Source organism: Protopterus annectens, chromosome 4.part0 (assembly GCF_019279795.1).
Source record: "Protopterus annectens isolate FY-2018-M chromosome 4.part0, PAN1.0, whole genome shotgun sequence".
In the NCBI taxonomy this organism is placed as follows: domain Eukaryota; kingdom Metazoa; phylum Chordata; order Ceratodontiformes; family Protopteridae; genus Protopterus; species Protopterus annectens.
In genome coordinates this window covers 1,521,030,829-1,521,050,566 of record NC_056733.1, presented here as the reverse complement: position 1 = coordinate 1,521,050,566, position 19,738 = coordinate 1,521,030,829, and positions in this window count along the sequence as shown.

Genomic DNA, 19,738 nt, shown 5'->3' with positions numbered 1-19,738 from the left:
GGGCGGTGGTGTGAAGCTACTGATACCCTCCCTTAGGAGGTTGTAGTCAGCTTTTGAGAAGATTTTTAGCCTGGTTATGACTGGGGGTGAGTTGAGTGGGATAGAAACTTCGAATGAGACAGACCAATGATCTGATCTCTGCTGGGAAGAACTTACTATGGGAGTAATTTACCCATGTTCGTGAGAACTAAGTCCAGAATGTTATCTCCCTTTGTGGGAGGTGAGACAAGCTGGTTTAGTGCATTTGAATTGATGAAGTCAAGGAATCATTGGGTGAGTGCATTAGTGCAGGAATAGTTCACCTATTCTATGGCGGGGTAGTTGTCACAGATAATCAGGGTATTAGTGGGTACCTTGATGGAGTCAAGTAGGTCCAGGTTGGAGGAGTGGGTGTCCTGAGTCATTGCGGGTCTATAGCTGGCTATAACTTGGATGGGTATCTTGCCAACTGTCAGTTGCACCTGGAGTAGTTCTAGTGCATTATGTGGCAAACCAGTCTGGATGTGTGCTTATCTTTATTGAAGATAGACACTCCACCACCCTTAGTCTTTTCAACCTCATTTTGGGGTCGGAATGTGTGGAATGAGTTATAGCCTGGTAAGGCAGGGGTGCTCTCTGCAGCCTTGAACCAAGTTTCTGTGACTGCACAGATGTCGGCATCTTCCAGTGTGAGGACAGCCTTCAGTGGGTGCATTTTCAGGTTAAGGCTCCTAGAGTTAAGCAGCATGACCTTCAATTTGCTTTTGCCAGATCTTTTATGTTGGAATATTTGTCTTTGGGACATTGCCTAAAAAAGGCACAATGGGGGAGGCATGAGCCTTGTCCAGAATCCAGAATCCCAGGGGTTACAGGTGGAGGCCATCTCTGGCAAAGCATTGATGCCTGTCAACCATGTCATACCAGGTATATAGAAGTGAAGAATAGCCTCTCCTTCTTTATTCCTGCTGCCCCATCCATGTGGACACAGGCTCTCCTCATATCCAGTTCTGTCTGTCTTGATATATACATTCAAGTCCCCCATTAGCAACACCAATTCACGTTCTCCCACTTTTAGTAGGTCTTACAGCTGCTGCCTTAATGTACTTTTTTCTTCACTATCACATCTTTGCTGTGAAGCATAGTCTCAGATTTATGAATAGTACTCTGTCCTTACACTGGAGTCTGGTTGCTATGAATCTGTCACTAATTCTGATTATATCCCTCATGGCCTTCTGAAATCCCTTCCTCATCACAATTCTCACACCATTTCTAGTCTGTCCTCCCCATGAGTAGTAGACTCTGGATTCTTGCTGCACTACCTTCTATCCAGTCTCCTGGATACAGAGGATGTTTAGCTTCCTCCTTACCATCATGCCATCCACTTCCAAGCTGTGTCCCATCAGTGAACCTATAACCTGTGTAGCAATCCTTAGTTCATGTTTGGCAGGTTGATTGGTTTTATGTCCAGCTTTCACTCAACACAGCTATCCTGTGTAACCCAGGCTGGAGAACTGGGCACCAGCTAGCCAATAGCTTATAGGACCAGGACAGATCTTGATATAATACACAAACATGTGCAGAAAGAAATACAAATATCCATAGCTCTCAGTTTTCAACTCCCAGATGCGGAATGGTATCTTTAAAAATTCTGAATGGACAGACACACAGTGTGTAATGGTTGTTACTAGCTTTAACTATTGTGCTCACCACATGGCTGTAATATGTTGCTTAGGGAGTAGCAGATGGTACTTGTTTTAAGAAGGTGACATGACGGCATGTAGGAATTCTGTTGCAATCTGACATTTTTTTTTCTTTCTTTGTGTTGTTTGTACTTTTTGTAGCTAGGCTTTATACGAAATTATTAGTCCAATGTTTTGCTGTCTTGACTGATCAGCTTTTCTAATATTTAAATATTGAAGCTGCACAAAAGTGGGGAAAATTGTAGACTTATGCAATCTTACAGAATGGAAAACACAGTACATTTAAGATAACTATCCTGAGGGCTAAATGGCTTAAAATAAGTGGCAGCTGAGAATAAGCCCCCCCCCTTCGCAAAAAAGAAAAATAAATAGCTGAGAATAAGCACACACACCCCCCCCCCCGCAAAAAAGAAAAAAAAAATGAGTGAAATTCACCTGAAAGGCTAAAATACTATATACAGAGACTGGATGTATTTAAATAGCTAAGAAATTAAATAAAAGGATTATGAAAACATGTTTGCAATCATAAAGCACTTGTTACAAAACAGATTAATAAGTTCTAAGACAGCAGGGCAGATTCCATAAAGTTGGCAGAAGCTATTTGCAGATAGCGCTGCATGCTGAAGGAAGACTTCAGTGCACCCGGTGCACACGCGATTCCAGAAGTCATGCTGAAGGTAAACTGAGTACTTATGTATTCAGCATAGGATAATTAGGGATTCCGTGCATGCTGGTCTGATTCTAAAACACATTGTGTACACACCACATTGACTCCATTTCTAAAATACTCAGTGCATACTTTCCTGATGCCAAGGAGTTCAAGCGAATACTACAGAGTATGATGAAAAATGTAGCAAAACTGGAAAAAAGAAATGCAACCTGCAACACGCCGAAGATACAAACCATAAGTAAGGCTGTGGCTGTGTATTATAAAAGGCAGCCATCTATAGTCAGAGCAAGGCTGTAACTCAGGGGTGGGCAAACTTTTTGATTCGTGGGCCACATTGAGTTCTAACATTTGACAAAGGGGCCGGAACAGGAGCAGATAGATGGCATGCTTTGAAAACATCACCTCATTGGGGGAAAAATACACATCTTGGGATATGGAGAAAACATGTGCTTTAATTTCCAATGAAAATGAAGAAAAGCATTACAATAAAATCTCTGACTTCGAAATGAGTCTTTAAACACTGAAAATCAAATAAATGACCATTTTATTTTAAAGCACTGAAAGATCTGTTATCCTTCAGGATATCACCATCACTCTCCTCCTGACTGTCTTTTTTTTCAAAAACGGTAGGAGATGCAGATGTACTTGTCCTGTTCCTTTTATTCAATTTGTTTCCCCGGTGCCAAAAGTCAACAACGACCAGTGCAAGGATGAAACAGTTGCAGCAAGTATGTCTGTGAAGCGTTATATATGATCTGCGCGCACTGTTTATTTTAACACCGTGCGTATCACAGAGACACACACATTTTAATGGGAGCAGTGTTGTTGGTCTCCTTTTATAGCCAGCGCATCAAAGTCTGGAGTTAGTTTTGTTGTGGCGATTCTCAGGATGGATCTGAGGTGTAGGTCTGTTAACTTGGATCTGTGGCTGGCTTTGTTGATGTTCATGACGCTGAAGGTCTGTTCACACATGAAGGTAGAGCTGAACAAAGCCAACATCATCTGCGCTTTTTGCCTTAGATTTGGAAACGCGGCATCATTGAGTGAAGCATAGAAGTCATTTAGTTTCAGAGAGCTGAACTTCTCTTTTAAGGTAGGGTCGGACTGAAAATCGATCAGTTCGAGCTGAAGCTCCTCTGGAGCTGTTTCAGGGTCTTGTGACAGAGGAAAGGCCACCAATTGAAGTGACTTGTCAATTTTGTCGAAATCCAAAAACCGACAGCAGAATTCTCCGTGCAGTGCATCCAGTGACTCACTGTATTTCTTTACTTTTGCTCCGGCCTCTTTCAGCGTGGCTAGTCTAGGAAAATGAGTGAATGACTTGTTCAAAATCTGCCTGGAGAATAAAGCCAGCTTGGATTTGAAGGCTTTCACGTTTGTGTACATGTCATGCACAAACTGCTCCTTCCCCTGCAGTTTCACGTTGAGCTCATTCAAGTGTGAAAATACGTCCGTAGCAATCGCAAAGTCACACATCCAGCTCTTGTTGCTCAGCTCAGGAAATTCAGTCTTCCCCTGCCGCTCCAAAAACACGCAAATCTCCTCTTTGAGCTCCCACACTCGTTGAAACACTTTGCCCAAACTCAACCAGCGGACACGGGAGTGATAAAGCAGGACCTGGTGATCCGCATCAGTTTCCTCCAGGAACGCAATGAACTGACGGTGCTGAAGTCCCCATGCGCATATGAAGTTGACGAGTTTCACCACAGGATTCACAACACGATTCAGCTGTAACACCGATTTACATAGAGATTCCTGGTGGATGATGCAGTGGAGGAAAATGACATCCTGGTCAGGGTTTTCATCTTTCACTTTATTCTGGATTCTCCTCAGCAGGCCAACGTTTTTTCCCGTTAAATTCGGAGATCCATCTGTGGTGACGTTAACAAGCTTACTCCAGGGAAGCTTCATGTTTTCGATGGCAGCAGACACTCGTTCAAACAAGTCCTCTCCCCTGGCCAACTGGCCTTGGTACTTGACTCCTGAATGGCAGTTTGATGGTGAAAAAAACTTCGCTGAGTCTTCAAATTAGCTGCCACCTTCTCAGCAGCAGCTTCCCGTTCTTTTGTTGAGAGCTTGCTAGCATAATTAGCGTGCTTTGTGGCAAAGTGACGGCTAATATTATACTCTTTAAAAACCGCCACAGTTTCTTGGCATATCAGGCAAACAGCAGATGATCGGTGTTCAGTGAAAAAATATTTAGTTGTCCACTCCTTATTGAACACTCGACATTCTCTGTCCACTTTCCTTTTCTTGGGTCCGCTCATCTTCATAGAGGGGCGGTGGGTCAAAGGGTAAAGTGCAAACGTGGAGTAATAGGCCTACGTTTCACCTCAACAAAGCCAATATATCTAGAGTGCGCCATCTAGTGAGGAAACATCAGAATTGCAGGGGAAATAAAACATTAACAAGGTTAATTTATTAAATTTTTTCAAGTTTGGCGGGCCGAATCAAAACGTTTAAAGGGCCGTAGTTTGCCCATGCCTGCTGTAACTAAACCAGGGGTCAGACCAACAAGTAATTGACAGATACCGGCTAGACAGACAATTGAATTCAGGAGCTGACCGACCGGCACTTGCGAACTGCTTCTGCTTCGGGCACCGCGCGGCTAGAAAGACTGAAGAAAATGGCTTCGGCTGATGCTTATGTACTCCAGCTGCTCTGACGTCAGAGAGAAATGCGACATCAGCCGACGTCGGACCCAGACTTTGGAATCCAGCCGACCGAGGGCTGCCTGAGGCAGGACAACCCATATGTTATGACTGCAGTTGCATTCTTGAAGGACATCATATGTGCTCCACATGTCTCTGCAAACCCTGTGAGAAAACCCCATTCCCTCTGAAACCAAAGTGTTTCTCAGCCTAGGTGTGCTTGCATCTGAGACGTTCTAGAGACACATGGGGGTATGCTATGGGAGTATCACAGACAGTAGTTGTATCCTGGCAAAATTTCTGGAAGCAATGTGTAGCAAGGTTGATGACTATATACACTTTCCATCCACCCCCATGGAGCGGAGAACTGCAATGTACAAGTTCTATAACACTGCAAACTTCCCTCATGTACTCCATGCAATAGATTTTACACACATACCTATCAAGATACCAGTACATCCAGAAGCAGACTGATGCATAAACAGAAAGGCATGGCCATCCATCAATTACCAAGTTGTATGTGCAGCAGATGGCAGCATAACAAACATCTTGGCAACACACTCTGAAAGTGTCCATGATGCTGCAATTTGCAGGGAAAGTGGACTCAGGACTGTATTCCAGTAAGGTGAAATTCCTAAAGGACTGCTACTGGATAAGCACAAGAACACACCTAAGATACAAGTTAAAGTTACCTCTTTCAGCAAATCCATTCTGACCAAAAGTGTTTTTATCCCTCACGACAGGTGAATATGGTTATCCATTTAATCTGTGGCTGACTGTGTACCACGAACCATCAAATCCTGCACAGGAGGCCTACAATAGAGCACATGCAGCAACCCGAAACACCATAGAACATGTGTTTGATGTATGGAAACCTTGGTTGACATGCCTGGACACATCTAGGGGTGCAATGCAATACACACCTGAGAAGGCACCACAGATGATAATGGTTTGTGGTATGTTGCACAACATGCTAACCCGAGCACATGGTGGTCTTCCAGCTGCAGGTGCGGGTGAACAAATGTCTGAACAGAATATCCCACAGCTATCGGAGGAGGAGCAGAATGACATAGGTGACAGAAGTCACAGGCATAGGAAGGTAGGGTGTAACCACAAGTGCAGGCCCAGGCAACACAGCTGTGTCTGACCCAAATATCTGAGTCATGACAAGCCACATGTACATGAGTACACAGATTGAACATTGATGTTCAGGTATTGTCCCACCACAGCAACACAGACTGTATCTAATGGCAAGGACCCATTACATGTTCACACTGAGCATTACACATAACACAACCATAACATATTCCAACATGAATATATGCAAATGTGTCAAAACACAGATCGTCAACTCAGGGCACAACTGACACAGGTGTGCATACACACTCAGTTTGTTGTATAATTGTATGGTAAACAATAAGGGACACACATCAGTACTGCACATACATATCTGTACCATATGATAACATGAAAAAAAGAGAAATCAAGCAGGACGTAATGCAGAAATTTTAATTTCAGAAAACACATTTCACAGTATATTGGTATTACAATGATATGAGCCAGCAATGTGTACTACACTGTTGGAAACACGTTAATGCAGTCTTGGGTAACCTTACTGACATGTAAAACCATGAGTTCCACTGCCTGACCCCATATAGACACATTTTGCCCTGGTTGTTCCACAGTAGAGATGGATGGAGGTACTACACCATGCTGAGATGAAGGAGCATGACTACAAGTTGAAGGCATTGTGACTGGTGGGACCTCAGCAGATAGGCCAGCATTTGAATTCTATGTAGGTTGGACCACAGACAGTGATTCTTGATAGTCAATGGTGGTTCTGTGGACAGGTGGTCTGCCTCTCACATGTTGCAATCTGCTGAGCACAGTCCTGGAATGCAGAATCTTGCTGGTAGTACCATACCTGCTGCAGTATCACTGCAGGGTTTCCACCAACCATGGCACAGCTAGCAGACTGTCATTCTGAGTGGCAGATGCAAGCTAGACTCTTACCATGTCTGTGCTCCTGTCTTTCTTGCATGAAATATAGTTGGTGCACCCCATGCTCTGTAGCAGAAGCAAGTGCACGGATGTCTCAACGATGTTGTTGCCGTGACCATTCATGTACTTGCAGCAGGAGGTGGACACCCTCTGACACCTGGCCATGTACAATATCTGCTTGCCTATGTCTACCATGATGCCCTGTTTCTGATTGTTGTATGGAGCTGCCAGCAACAGTGCTCTCAACTATGGTGTGTTGGTCAAGGGCCTCACCCTGTTCAACATCCACTGTGACAGCATCCTTTGAATAGCTAAGCAAGTAGCCCTCCACATCTGAGGCTACATCTGCTGTAACATCACTGTCAACCTCATGGATGGACTACAAACAACTCAAGGTCCTCTATACCAGGGGCCATACAACAATGCTGAGACACATCATGAACAACATCATGATTGCTGGATGGGCTGCTGGTTGATACAGATAGTTGGTGTACTACACGATACATAGACACAGATCAAGACAGTGCACCTACATCACATGATGGATATCAAAGACATATGACATATATATCTCAATGCAATATTACAAATACTAATGACTTCACTTGCAGCCTACTGTATGTATGTTTCACAGAATGTATATAAAATAAGTAAATAATGTGTTTACATGGCCAACCTACATGATATGTGATGCATAAAAAAACACACCTAGCAAACACTCATGGGATGGTGGTGTTGCACTGGGATGAACTTCAACTAGAGTAGAGAAAAAACAGCATTACTGATTACATCATTCACACCATTAACCAGGTGAACACAGTGAAAACAAGGAATGGGTGACATACACATACCACTCATATGTGAATTTGAGGATGTTGATGCAGACCGACCTAGGAATGATAAGAATGATGCAGTATTAATGGAGACCAACTACAGGATTAACAGCAAGGACAGGTATGAAACATATGTAAGAGCATACCACTGAAAGACTTCTGCTATGGAGAGGTTGTGGGTTGCACTGTGTGTCCTGCAGTGGGAAAGTAAATAGAAAGACAGCACAGTCATGTATTTAGGAAAACATATACAACATAGTAACATTGGCTGCAAATACTCACATGACGGATATTGCCACTATACCACAGATGGGTCTGTATTGGCAAATATTGACAAAAATGTCAGTTATCACATGTGCTACACATTGTTGAAAACTATGACAATATTGCTGTAACATACCTGATCTTTCTGCATTCAAAGTGCACAGCTTGCCCCTCTACTGGATGCACCCGTACTGTTAAATGTTAAGGAAACAACAATATAAAAGTAAACAACAGTGCTATGAAATGCACTCTCTCGAGGCACCCCTAAAAATGGAGAACATCGATATCTGTGCAGTACCTGAGACCTGGTTCAAGGCTCCAGAGAGCAACCCTGCAATACCAGGCTACAACTCTTACCACACTTTTCGGCTACCAAACCAGGATCGAAACACTAAAGGTGGAGGAGTGTCCATATTCACCAAGGATATTCACAGTTAGTTGCCCAACACAATGCATCTGAAATTCTCAAGGTGCAACTAACACTAGGTAAGACTGCAATCCAAATTGTAGTTTGCTACAGATCCCCCACCATGTCCCCAAGATTCTCACTACACCTTTCTAAACATACTGGAAAATATTAATATACAACCAAACACCCTAATACTGGGTGATTTCAACTACCCTGCCATTAACTGGGAAAACTACTTGTGCACCAACACCTTTGCCCAACGGTTCTTGGAATTCATAAATTCCAATGCCCTGGATCAACTAATCCATAGTCCCACCAGGGGCTCCGTTATCCTAGACCTGGTCATTACCAACATGAGAAATCGATGCTCCACACCTATGGTCACCCCCCCTCGTTTGTCAGGTCAGACATAAGCTAATCACCCTTAACATCCACATCCCACCCCCACCCCCCAGTAAGGAAACCTCCATAGAAAACGTCCTCAAGACCAACTTCATGCTACTCAAGTCAGAAGTTACAAACCTCAGACACCCATGCAGACAGGAACTGAAAGTTCGATACAGACACTCACCTGCTGATCTCTGTTGTAATCCTGAAGTAGATAGACCTGTTATTATTTTTTTAATCAAGAAACATCTTTATTAAATCATCATGTATGACATAGGCCAGGGGTCTGCAATCTGCGGCTCTGGAGCCACTCTGCAGTGGCTCCCTGTAGCTTTGAAAAATAATGGTCACTCCACCGCACAACACACACACACAGTTACCTCTCAGCTGAGCAGAATTTTGCTGAATGTCCTGACTTTTGCCTCATATTTTTGGTCTGTTTCTCATAAAATTGTGGTTTTCTGGCAAATTATTGAGGGCTGAAGTCAGAAAAAATGCAGACGTTTGAGTTTCAGACTTCATACCCTTTGGGAAATTAATGCTAATGCAAAATTGGTTATTCTATCCACTTTCTAAGTTTGTAAGAGCAATATTTAGAAAGTGTCTCTATTTTTGGGCCTTTGTGCCTGATTATTTTTGGCTTTGTCCAGAGTTCTTGTACTAAGAGGTTGAGAGGTATTACACACACACACACACACACACACACACACACACACACACACACACACACACACACACACACACACACACACACACACACACTGAGACCGACCAAGCAATTCTAACAAAGGAACAAAAATAGAGATGGCATTTACATACTGCTCATAAACTTAGCTTTTTTTATATTTAGTATAATAACTATATATAAAACTTTATATGCTGTGTTATCTTCATTTTAGGGGTCAAATAGGTTTTGTGTCTCTCAATGAATTTTATGTGGTGGGAGAGGGGCCACAAATGGCTCTTTTGATAATGAAGGTTGCAGACTCCTGACATAGACAATCTTACATTTATATAAATGAAAATAAATGGCAGTGACACAATCTCAGTTGCAAACATTATAACTTAGAAACCGTGCCAGCACAACTGTAGCTGCAAACATACATCACTTTTAATATATCGAGTCATTGTCAGTCAACCATTACATAGCTCATTCAAATACTGCCTTCTTGGTGTATTGATCTCACTTTTCCCATTTTTACCTATGTAATTTGCACCTACCCTTTTCAAAAGATCCCAGTTCCAGTTGTTTTATCTCTGTTAATAGCTTTTTTACTTCTAGTAAAGTTAGTTTAGACTTTGATTTCCATTTTCTAGTAATTACTTTCTTGGCAGCCATCATAATTAGACTCAGCAAGGCCTTACTATGTCTAGGCAATTCCGATTCTCTATCATAGCTCAAAAAAATAATTTCACTAGTTACTCTAATTTGCTCACCCAGCATCTCTGACAGAGCAGTCTGCAGGGAATCTTTAAAGTCAGTCAACTCATTACATTCCCAGAAAATATGTTCCCAGTTACCGCTTTCTTCCCCATTACACCTCCAGCATTTGCCGTCTACCCGAGGAAAATTTCTTTGGAGCCTGCTTGGGGTATAAAAATACGTATGTAAACACTTCCAGGCAAGGATCCTAAATCTTCTAGATTTTGTTGCATATTTGGGAGACATACATATATTCCCAGTGTTTCATTGTGAATTGCTTATCCAATCTCTCTTCCCAATCCTTCTTAACCTCCTCTGATTGATTCTTATAGTTGTCATGCATTATTGTATATGCCCTACTAATTATTCCTTTTCTTAATGGCAACTTCTGTTCTAGCTTCTACTAGAAACTCTACCAGTGCTGGTCCTTCATTTAGGAAACCCCCATATTTCTTTCTTTTTGTCTATACTCTGATATCAGTCCTTGATATGGATGTCAAACTATAACCTGCAGTCCAAATAAGTTCTATTGTTTGGACTGCTCTGTCTGTAACTCAGATATAATGATACATGTAATTAGACTTAGCAAAGTTAACATTCATCATCCTCACCCTGTGTGGAAATATGTTCATAACTCCACTCTGCTAGTGTAAATCAAAAACAGCAATAAATCATACTACAGCAATATGTAGTGACTGTCACAATGCACATCCCTATAATGGAAACAGATGCATACATGTCCATCCTGGAACCCCAACTACAATCCCACCACTGGGTGCATCAGTCTCCTCTCTGAATGCAGTGAGGTCAGAAATATTGTGATGTCATGGGGGGGTCAGTGGTGCTCCACTGTTGATGGCATCCATTGGTGTCTCAAAACATCTTGCTGTGTTGGCTGCACCAAGAATCATGTTTGAGCAGCATTGTATACAGGATGGGTGGGATTGGTTGTGGCCTCCAACTGCATTGACTATATTGGTAAGGCCTGTCCAGATTTCATTTCTCCAAACAGTATTACCTGAATGGCCTAGGAGTCTCCTCCATGTTGATGGACAGAATCAATTATGATGTTATTTTCCTGGGGGGAGAAGTTGTCACCCCTAAGATGGTTGGCCATCTGAAAGACAGGGATATCCACATGATAATATTAATGTTTGAGCCCACATATGCATTTCATTGTGTGAACAGCATATGGCAACATAAACATAAAATTATGCATTCCAGTGCATTGAAAATGTCTGTATAACACTGTGTGATGAATACTAATATGACTTATTACAAGTAATAACAATGCCATTATGCATAGTATTGGTAAAATCAACATAACGTAATATATTTACACTTTGTGAGTGGGATTTGAACCTCTGCCAGTACATATACATTTTATGGAGGTCCAAAACCAACAGCATTATGCCACATGGGTCTGTTTGCATGACATTTTCAAATACTACAAAAAATAGCAATCTGAAGAACTTACAGAACATGTGGATAAACCTTAGGATCGTTAGCAAGGCCACAGACAGTATGGACATATAGTAAATTGAGCCAGTACTGATAATACCTTTATAAAGAATCATCATTGAAGACATATCCATATCAGTGATAACATGTTTATAACAGTTTTGTTAGAAGACATGAAATAAAAAATATCCATAATATCAACAACACATACTAGATATGGATAGTGTCTGAATCCATTGCTTTCCATAGTTACTCCAGAGTGCAAGCAATCACCAGTAAGAACTGTGGATGATCAGTAAAATCAGCCTTCATATACTAACATCAACAATGGAAATCTGTCTATACAACTGCATATGGTACTGAAATAAACTATTTAGAAGGACCACGCTTGTATGCATAAAGTTCAAGACAATATCACTACAGTAATTTATGACAACCTCTGTTAAAATGATCATTTTAAGTAAATATGAATCTAAACATGTACCTTTTGAAATTAGCAACTTTTAACAGATGTACTAATCACCACAACATAAATTCTACCAATTGTCAATGTACTTCTCACTCTGAATCACAGAATAAAAGTGCACCTTATGTGTACCTAACTTTAAGTACCGTTTGTGCCATACATAAATAATGAGGTTAATTAAAATGCATGTTTTTGGAATCCCATTCACACACATCCACATAAAGTGCTGTAATACACCAAAACTCCCGACAGTACTACATAAACACCCAATAGGTATTGATAAATGGTACCATGTGTGGGAGATGCACATTATCTTCCAATGATCTTATAACATGACATCAGTGCCACTTTAAAATATTGACTTTGATAAATTTATGGATAAGACCATTGCTAACTGAGAGGTTCCTAAGTGAGCATTTCTGCGTTTTTGTATTTTTCGGATTTTTTTCTACTTGAAGAGTTTGAGGAGGCTGAGACATGTCTGTGCACCCTACTGGACCAATGAGGAGATGGCCCAGATGTTGACTATGTATGCTGGATTGGAACAGAGGATGACAGCCAGAGTCAGGAACTTTACCATGATTAATGTGTGGAAACAGATCATGAGGGAGCATCGACAGAGGATGGGGATCTACTGCACTGGAATGCAAGTTCATCACTGCTGTGATGAGCTGCATTGGAAGGATGCAGAGGAGCTTCAAAGGATGGTTGCTGAGGTGCAGAAGCAGCCCATAGATCCCTAAGTACCAATATTCTATGTATAACCGAGCATTGCTATACATTTCACAGCTATATCACTGTACCATATATATCATATAGATGTTTTAAAGGCATGGATTAGCTGATAAGATAATTAGCTCATGGGAATTATTAAGTGGGCTACTGTTCTCTTAATTTTGGTTTGATGCCCATGTTGCTATCCATAGGTATGTCTTTTCTAATTTCTCCAAATCTTTTGGGTTTCTAATACCATGATGGGACTGGAGCCCATTCCTAAGTATGATTAAAGTTCATGAAATTAGCATTGCTTCAATCTTTGATGTCAGCCAGTAGTGCTCTTCGCAGCACCTACAATGTGCCCAGTAATGAATTCTTCTGCAATTTGTACAGGGTTACATGGATTGGTAACATATGTAAATATGATTGCAAATACTTTTTTTATAAGACCCATTGCTCCTACTACTATTGGAACTGTCTGGGTATCTTTCTTCCACATTGCTCTTGTTGCTGCCTGCAGATCCTGGTATTTTCTGACTTTGTGTCTCTCTGTACGCAATAAACTATAGTCACTGGGTGTGGTGATTTCAATGATCAATGCTACTTTTGTCTTTTTTTCTTGTATCACTATATCCAGTTTTCTAGCATCTATCTTTTGAACTGTTGGTAATGGGTGATCCCATCTGATATAAACTTTGTCATTTTCTATGATGCTTTGTGGCTCGTTTCCTGTGTTTTTCAGCCACTTTGATATCATAATGTTTGCACAATTCCCAGTGCAACAGTCTCGCCACATTATTATGCCTTTCAGTATACAGTCCTTCTGCCATTAGTGTGTTGCAACCAGCAGCAAGGTGACTGTTTCCAATTCAGTTTTACAAAACTTACATTTGTCTGTTTCTCCCACATGTTCAATGGACTTTGTAAACCAGCGTGTACATAGCCCACTATCTTGGGCTGCCAATATTAACCTTTTATTTCTTGGTTTGAATTTGCCTCTCCTTAACCATTCCTGCATTTGTTCTTGATCAACACAAGGTTTTTCTAGAAGTTTTCTATACTTGCAACCATATTCATGTGTTTTTCACATTTCTTGGCTTCTCATCTGGTCCTTCACCTTATATTCTTTCCTTTCTTTTTTGGCACATTCAGTTGCTGCCTGGTTTTTATCTACTTCTGGTTTGATTTCTATTCCTGATTGACATCAATATTCTTCTGCTAAATTAAGCAGAGAAGTCATCTTAGATTTATTCTCCTCATGTTTCAAAACTTTCACTACATTTGGCTCTTGTGAGATCAATAGATATGTGTGGAGTCCCATGATTGCAGATCTATACGTGTAATCAATTTCAAGGAGGCCCATCCCTCCTTCGGAAAGGGTAATATATAGTCTTGTTATACACTGATTTTTATAAATCATTTGGTGAGCATGAAGCATCCTTCTTGTCTTAATGTCTACTCTATCCAACACTTTTTGAGGCCAGTCAATCACTCCAAATGTATACATTAGGACAGGAAGAGCAAATTGATTTATAGCTTGGATTTTGTTCCTAAATGTCAATGCTGTTCTCAGGATTAACTTAAGTCTTCTAATGTATTCCTTATTGAGTTTTATTCACATTTGTTCATGTTTTATTGCTGATTCTTCATCAGTTCCCAAGTATTTATATACTCCCTCTTGCTCAAGTTCTTTTATATCATATTCTTGTCGCAAACTGATGTTTTCCTGGTGCTGCGGTTTCCTGCTTTAAAGGTTGCTTTTGTGCATTTATCAAGCCCAAATGACATTCTATCATCTGAAAAAGTTTTGAAAACCTGCAGCTGTGCTTTCAGTTCCCCGTCTGATGAGCTATACAGTTTTAAATCATCAACAAAGAGATGAGAAGTCATTAGACTTTGTTGTTTTCTAGGAGCCAAATTGTTGCCATAGTCTAAGCTGTTAAGTAAACAGCTTAACGGATTAATGGCAAGGCAGAACATCAAAGGTGACAGAGAGTCACCCTGGAATATCCCCCTTTGAATTTTTATCTGGGATAATACTCTGTCCTTTATCATGGCTTAATTGCAAAGTGGTCTGCCATTGTTTCATGGTTAATGTAATGTAATCAATCAGTGTAGGGTGTATCTTATAGATTATTAAGCACACTTTTATCCATGAATGTGGGAAACTATCAAATGCTGTTTTGTAGTCGATCCATGCCATACTTTGATTCTTCCCATTTTTACAGTTCTCCACTATAGCTTTAACAAATGGATCCTTTGTTCCATATGACTTTCTTTTATTGCCCTTTTGTTCTACTGCCATAATTGAGTTTTCTTCTAAATGACTATAAACTCTGTCAGCATTAATTCCAGTATACAGTTTATTTGCCGTCAGAAGGGAAGTTATTGGTCTATAATTTTTAGGGTAGCTTGCTGGTTCACTCTTATGTAAGAGCATTGTTTTGCTTGTTGTTAGCCAGTGTGATGTCTGTTTGGGGTGCTCATATAAATAGTTCTTACTCATGGCTAAATCCTCATGCAAAGATGTTAATACTTTTAAGCAAAGGTTAGGTACTGCATCTCAGCATGGGGTTTTCCAGTTAAAGGCTTTTCTTAACTTTGTTTCAATCTCTCTATGTCTTTTGTAGATGTGCATATGTTTTACAACATCTGAGTACATAATTTCAGATAACCTCTGTTCTCGTGCATCACAGATGCCTATAACACCTAGGCTGTATTTTGCAGTTTTCTATTGCAGTCCCATTGTATCACCTATTGGCCCATTACAAGTTGTAATATAAACATGTATGCAATTTCCTTACATCTTTCATCCTACTTAACTCCACAGACATGTTTATTTAATTTAGAAAAGTAATGCCAGTCTTATTTCATACTCACATATTTTTAGTTATATGTTCTTAGCTGTGATTTCTTTACTATGAAAAGTCCAAAAATTGTATGTTTTTTCCATATACATCCTTTACAGCATGATTTCCAAGAAACACTTATAGTACCTGTTTTCTACATGGAAGCCTTGATTGAATGTTAGCTCAGCCTGTAAAGCAACTGGCCAGCATGTTTAAATTTTGGTGTGTTCTGGGTTCTAAACCACATACGGAAAACATATATCTGTACCTGTTACCTGGGTTAAATTTACCCATAACATTTTTTGGAAAAAAACATATTACAAAAGTTTATATTAAGGTTTACGTTGTGCATAATGACTATGTGATATAGTCTTCAAATTTCTATGAATATAGCTGCAATCCACAATATTCTGATATCAGCTTTCAAATAACACGGTTTGGCTTTCAAATAGAGTTTGTAGAGAAGTAATTGTTTGTTTAGGACTAGTTTGCTGATTGTTAATTTGGCCTAAAAAGCAATTGAACAGCCTATCCAAATTTTGGCATGTTGTAGGTTTAAAATCACAGAGGGGAAATATATATTTGTACCTGTTACCTTGGTTAACTTCACCCATAGCATTTTCTGGAAGAACCATATTGCAGTACTTTATATTAATGTTTATGTTCTGCATTTTACCAACTCACTGATCTAGTCTTTGAATTTCTATGAATATGGCCTGAATCTGTAATGCTTATGTAATGAAACAGACCAACATGTATACAAATTGGTGCACTGTGTTCATATCTGGAAAGGGGACATATATATATCTGAAACTGTTATCTTGCTTTAATATAACCACAACATTTATTTACAGAAGCAGAAGAATCTTGATGAGTGGATGGGGGATCGTAGGCGTGTGAACGGGATTACTTCCGTGTCACTATTAGACAGAGGCTCAGTAAACTAAACTTTAAAAAGGGCACAGTATACTCAAATCAAGGGGTGGCGTAAGGCAAACACAATCGGGCTAGGCTTATAAATGCCCCAGGGCAGATAGCCTAGTATGAACCTATGAACCTATTGATATTTACGTATATTTTGAGCATAGTTGGGAATAACTTGGTTATTCATCGGATTCCTACTAATATATCCATAATCTGTAACATTCCATTAACATCAGCTATTTAACTGCTGGGGCAGTACATCATGCTAAATCCTGTTATGTGTCTGAATAATTTTTTGGTTAATATCGTATACTTTGCAAAAATGCTATGAAGGTCTGGTTTCTCATGAAATATTGAGATCAATAGTAGAACATCATCATCCTTATCTTTTGAGGGACTGGGATGGGCAGACTTACAGCTGAAATGAAGAACAGGGAAGGTACATGTATTTTCCTACTGGTGTGCAATTTAACAAGTTACAATGGTTCTCACACATACCTTTCTGTTCCTTAAGGTACAGTAACATGTATGGTTCTGTTAACAGAAACTGTATGCTACATTACACTTTCACACTGCCTGAGGAATGTATGCTCTGCATTACTATTAATGTTTCTGAACATAGTGATAACCTGAATGTATTTTTCTAACTGTTTAGCTATATGAGCAGCACATGTTCATACTTTGTAACCCTAAGCCAAGATCATTATTAGTAGACCATCCCCCATCAAGATGATGTCATGATATAAAATCTTTTCACTGCCTACAAAACATACATTTTGTTCAGTTGAGAAGTGTTGGGTATGCAGGTAGTTCACTGTGTTGGAGTTAGGATGCAAATTGTGGCTGCAGGGTTGAATCTCATGTCCTTCAATCTGGGTTCAAAGATATTAACACCTGAATTTAAAAATGTCAGCTGTGTATTGTGCTTATCTAATGTTCAGCAGAAAGATATACCTACAAACTGTGTTGAGAAATGTAAGCAATGTTTATCAGTGCCATTTGAGGATTGTACTTTTCAGAAATTCTTTGTTTTGTTTCAGATAATGAGGAGTGCAGTCGGAACAGACCCATGTGTATCAAGGAGGTGCACAGGCTTGAGGTGCAGTGGTAGGAGAAATTTATGTTGATTTTGTTTACATATCTTATGAACTGAAATGCATCCTACCCTATTTTCAGGCCTGCATTTTTCACAGTAACATGTTTATTGATTAGATTGCAGGAATACCCATCATGTAAGGTACATGAAATCATCACATGGTAGTTGTGCTTATAACTGTAGATAAAATTTAACAAAGTTGATTTGTTCATGTATCTTTCAGAAATTTCTTCAGCATACATTTTTTCTGTGCACTCCACAACATAGATGACAGTTGCTTTTGTGTATCTGTCACACACATTCTAATGGGGATGTTTTACATGCAAGTGCTTTGATTTGTGCTTATGCTTGATGGTTTACCACACTTATATGTTTGCTTGTCTTTTTGGTAATTGGTTTGTTGTGCATAGCCTGTCTAATCACAGAGTGAATGGCTATCTGTTGAATCAGTATTTGCACTAGTCCTCAGTCCTCCTTGTTACTGCATCTGCTTCAGGCACCTTCTGTGTTTTTGTAGAAGCACAGTTGCTTCAACAGATACTCATTTGATTGCAACAGTTCAGTATCAGCAGGCATATTCCCATTTTTCAGTGTACCGATTGATGCTTGTTTTTAGATAACACAGTTATACACATATTCTGTTAGTAACAACTATATTAGATTCTTATATGTCAAAAGTTGTGTTCATTGAATATATACAATTGTTTTTTAGTATTGTACTCATTATATTGATGGGTAACTGCCACAGTGGTTGCTTTGTTGCCTCACAGCAAGAGGTTCTCCCGTTCGATTCTCAGCTAGTGTGCGGGGAGTGCCTTCTGTGTGGAGTCTGCATGTCCTCCCCGTGGTCAAGTGGCCTCCAAAAGACATGCGTGAATGGGTGTGCCTTCACTGAAAGTTGGGCGTCAGGCTGTCAACTCAGCACCATAAATATCTACTGCCAATCATTAGCGGACCAGAGTTCCGCTGTGGCAACCCCTTACCGGGAAACGCCGAAAAGACAAACTCATTATAGTGATGTGTGTTCAGCCAGATATCATGCTGCCTGTCACAGAAACTTGTCATATGGCTTGCCTATTGTCCACAATATTGTCAAGTCACGTTCTCCTCATTTTAAAAATGACACATTGTGGTTGCTCAAATAAATCATTGAATGCAGACAAGAGCAATATGTTGATTTGAGCATTCATGAATTTTTACAAAGCTAATGACCCGTGTGTCTAAGAATATAGAATTGTTAAGATAAGACTATTGTTGTCCTTTTTTAGGAGTACTACCTGGGTAACTCTGTCCATAATGGATGTGTCTCAGTCCCTGTGTAAATTGTCATCATAATATTATGTTGTGCTATGATATTCATGGGACTGTTCTGTGTGATACACATTTGGTTTTCTTTTTTGTTGTGTTTTGCAATTAATCTTCACAGAGCATGGTACCTGTGGATGTTCTCCAATTTGAAGATGATGATGTGCACATGCGAGGCCACTGTCAGATTCTTCTGAGGAAGATGATGACAATGATAATGCCGAGGCACCTGCCCCTGACAGCCTGCCTGCACCCCAGAGGAGACATTGACACAACTGGGATAGAGATGATTTTTGGGAGGATATCCAGGAGGTCATAAGCAATGTGTTCCAAACGTGGCTGAGGGACATGATGGGAACCTTCTTTGAGGATATGCGCAGGCTATACAGGATTCATTCTGGGTCACAGCTTGTGAGATCATTTGGGAGTTTGGGCCTAGTCTCTCCAGTAGTGGAGTATTGTCTGTGTGTTCCACTTGTGTTATGCTGCCAAAATGGTGATTGTCATCTCATTAATTGGACTGTATATGCACTCTTATGCATGCATACCATGTATCTGTCTTACTTATGTGTTATCATGTGGCATTTGCATTGGTTTCAATAT